The sequence below is a fragment of the Neomonachus schauinslandi genome, chromosome 3 (assembly GCF_002201575.2).
Source record: "Neomonachus schauinslandi chromosome 3, ASM220157v2, whole genome shotgun sequence".
Classification (NCBI taxonomy): Eukaryota; Metazoa; Chordata; class Mammalia; order Carnivora; family Phocidae; genus Neomonachus; species Neomonachus schauinslandi.
In genome coordinates, this window is record NC_058405.1 from 28,734,285 (window position 1) to 28,738,678 (window position 4,394).

Below are 4,394 nucleotides of genomic sequence, written 5' to 3' on the forward strand. Positions count from 1 at the left end.
TTTTATAAATACACATAGGGAAAATATCCTCCCTAGCCCAAAAACCAATAAAAGTTGTAATTTTACTAAGAAATCGAATTGTATTATTTTATTAAACACATTTCACAAATGTTTCCATTTCCTTGTTGATCGTTGACAAGCTCAGAGTCACAATGGTAGCCACAACCAGCAATGTAGAAGGCATATGTAATATAGATTTGTACAACAATCTTATTTGCTTCATTTTTTTCCTGCTCTCATTTTTCTCATTGTCTTATGCCTTATTTTGTTGTTTCTTACAATATATAGTAATAGGAAGACTTTTTTAAAAAGTCAGAGTAGATTCAGTCACTTCCAACAATCTCTTAGGTTAAAAGTTCCCATCAACTTTCAAAACGTATGTATCAAAACAGTATAGTATCAGTATAAAGACAGACATATAAATCAATGAAACAGAATTGAGAGTCCAGAAATAAACCTTTATATTTATGGCCAATTGGTATTCAGCAGAGGTGCCAAGGCAATTCAAAAGGGAAAGAACAGTCTTTTCAACAAATGGCACTGAGACTATGGAATATCTAAATGTAAAAGTTTCTATCCACATAGAAAAGTTTTCATATCTACCATATAGAAAAAGTAACTCAAAATGGATCAGAACCTAAATGCAAGAGCTAAAATTATACAGACTTTAGAATAAAACATAAAAAAAAATTTGAGACTTTGGGTTAGGCAAAGATTTCTTTTTTTTTTTTTAAAGATTTTATTTATTTTTTAGAGAGTGAGCGAGAGAGAAACAGCATGAGAGGGGCGAGGGTCAGAGGGAGAAGCAGGCTCCCCGCTGAGCCGGGAGCCCGATGTGGGACTCGATCCCACGACCCTGGGATCATGACCTGACCTGAAGGCAGACGCTTAACCATCTGAGCCACCCAGGCGCCCAAAGATTTCTTAAATATGACACCGAAAACATGAAGAAAAACTTGATAAACCAGACTTCATCAGAATTAAAAATTTGTACTTCTAAAGCCATCATTAAGAAAGCTAAAAGATGATCCATGAAATGGAATAAAATATTTACAAATCATACATCTGATAAGGGACTTGTATAAAAAATATATAAAGAAGTATAAATATGTTTTACAACTCAGTAAGAAGACAAATAACCCAACTTAAACATGAACAAAAGATTTGAGTAGACATTTCACCAAAGAAGATATAAAAATGGCTAATAAGTGCATGAAAGGGTGTTCAACATCATTAGTCATTAGGGAAATGCAAACCAAAACCACAATGATATGTCATTTTATACCCACTAGAAAGGCTATAACCAAAAAGAAAGACAATAATAAATGCTTGCAAAGATGTGAAAAAATGGGAACACTCCTAATTTACTCATGGGAGTATAAAATAGTTCAGTCACTTTGAAAATAGTTGGGCAGTTTTTCAAAATGTTAAGCCTAGAGTTACCATATGATCTTGCAATTCCATTCCTACATATCCACCCAAGAGAAGTCCAAAGATACAGCCAACCCAAATGTCCACGCAATAAATGGAGAAACAAAATATAATACTTCCATCTAATGAACACCATTTAGCAATAAAACAGAATGAACTTTTGATATATGCTGTAACATGGATGTACTTCAAAAACATTGTTCTAATTTGAAAGGAGCCAGACACAAGAGGCCATATACTGTATGATCCCTTTCTTACAAAATGTACAGAAGAGGCAAACCTGAGGAGATAGAAAGTGATTTAGTGGTTGCCTAGGGCTGGGGGTGAGAATGGGGATGAACCATAAATAAGCACAGGTGATCTTATTGGGGTGAAAACATGTTCCAAAAATGGATGATAGTGATGGCTACATAATTCACTAAGCTTACTAAAAAAATAAAAAAAAAAATCATTGAATTGTAAACTTTGAACAGGTGAATTTTATGATTCGTAAATTATACAATTCAATAAAGTTAATTAAAGATTCCAACACCTGTTGTTGAGGAGCGGTACCTCAACTGGAGTCACCTGGCACTTGCTCCCTAGCTGCTATGGCCCACAACAGACAGACCAGGAGGCGGCAACTTTCGGGGGTAGACGTCGAGTGTCAGATCTAGTCCTGTTGAAAGTATAGCTGCCACAGGGCCGGTAGTGCTTAGTTGAATAGGGTTACGTTATTTTTGAACCACTGCATTTCTGAAGCATCTCGTGGCATCCACATAAACAAACTCCCCTAAACCAAATAGTTAGATCAATATATGAGTAAAAGTCTCCCCATGGCCAAGAATGGATAATCAATACGTCAGACCACATTTATGTCAAGTGAAGAAAATCAGAGTGACATGAAAGAAATGAATGATTTTACTTGAGTATTAGAGCTTGTCTGCCTCAGGTTATTTTTATGATACTTCAAATATTTACGGAAACAAGGGAATCTTTTTTTTTTTCAAACAGTCTAAATTTGAGGAAAGGATGTTTCTAGCAGCATCCTAGGAAACACTGGTGCTATCAGGAAGTCCTTGATTTGATACGGCGACCACCGAGATCTACACATTTTTGATGTAGTCTGAAATAAAATGTGTGACAGCCCAGGAACATAACAAAATTAAACATCCTATAGGTTTCCTTCAGAAAAATAAAAATGTTCATACTTGAACCTATTCATTCTCTTCCCTACAGCCACCCAATCCCGGGTTGTTATTGCCAGTGGGGAAAATGTGGAACTTAAAATACTGTATGTGTTACTTGAATTCATGCCTGTTGTAAAGGACTGTAGTGTGAGTTCTAAGGAAAGCAACTGGGTCGTATTCATCTTTGTATCCCTAGCACTTGGCTAAAGATTTGAATATGGTGCTCAGTATATACCTGAGACGGGCTCACGAGAGTGACTTAAATATGTTCATTGACCACATCTGTTCCCTGCCGCAATAAACAGCATTTATTGCTTCTTTCATGTGTTCGGTCATTCACTCATTCATTTAACAATATTTGCCGAGTACCTACTATCTGCAAAATATAGTATTAGGCGCTGAAATTGCAGTGGCAAAAAGACACAGTCCTTACCTCCTAGGAGCTCTGGAGGACAAAGACACAGAAATAAAATACTCTGTAAAAACCACAGACAATATTAAGTAAGGGGTCTGCGAACCCTCTTATAACTCAGTTTCGGGTGTGTCTGCACAGAGATCCAAGCAGAGGCCTGAGAGCCCTGTTAGGCCAATGGGCAAGGAGGTGGGGACAGAGAAGGAATGAAGTCACACTGCAAGGTGGTGTGGAGGCTAGGAAAGAACGTGGGCTTTAAAGTCAGGCTCGGGTTTACATCCTTACTTGGCCACTCGATAGCTCAGGGACCCTGGCCAACACTTTTATTCCCACTATTTTGCTCATCTGCAAAATGATCTGTGTCTCACTGAGTTGTTGGCATGATTAGGGCTATTGTAGCTGGTGTAGACCATGGAACACAGTTAATACTCAAAAATTGTAGTCATTGCTATTACAGTCCAAAAATAAGTGATACAGCTTCAAAGTGGTATGTGAATTTTTTTAAACATAGTTGGTTTCTTTTTAAGATTTTATTTATTTGTCAGAGAGAGAGAGAAAGAGAGCCATAAGCAGGGGGAGCAGCAGACAGAGGGAGAAGCAGGCTCCCCACTGAGCAGGAAGACTGATGTGGGGCTCGATCCCGGGACCCTGGGATCATCACCTGAGCCAAAGGCAGACGCTTAACTGACTGAGCCACCCAGGCGTCCCTAAACGTAGTTTTAATATTTTGTTTGAGTCATTCTTTTTTTTTTTTTAAAGATTTTATTTATTTATTTGAGAGAGAGAGACTGAGAGAGAGAGCACATGAGAGGGGGGAGGGTCAGAGGGAGAAGCAGACTCCCCGCTGAGCAGGGAGCCCGATGCGGGACCCGATCCAGGGACTCCAGGATCACGACCTGAGCCGAAGGCAGTCGCTTAACCAACTGAGCCACCCAGGCGCCCCTGTTTGAGTGATTCTTAACTACTGACAAATTTTTTCCATGATTTTTCCTCATTTACAAATCCTAAGTGGCTCCCTATTGCTTATAAAATTAAATCTAAGTATTCTTTTTAACAGTTGTATTGAAGCATTTTGATCTATTTATTCATCCGTTTATGGACATTTGGGTTGTTCCCACTTTTTGACTATGATGAATAATGCTGCTGTGAACATATGTGTGTAAGTCCTGTGTGGATGTATATTTTCACTTCCCTTGAATAGATATCTAGGAATAAAGTTGCTGGGTTGTAAGGTAACTCCAGGTTAAACATTTTGAGAAACTGTCCAACTATTGTTCAAAACGTCTGCAGCATTTCACACACCCACCAGCAGTGCATGAGGGTCCTAGTTTCTGCACACTCATGCCAATAACTGGTACTGACAGGTTTTTTTTTTAATTTAA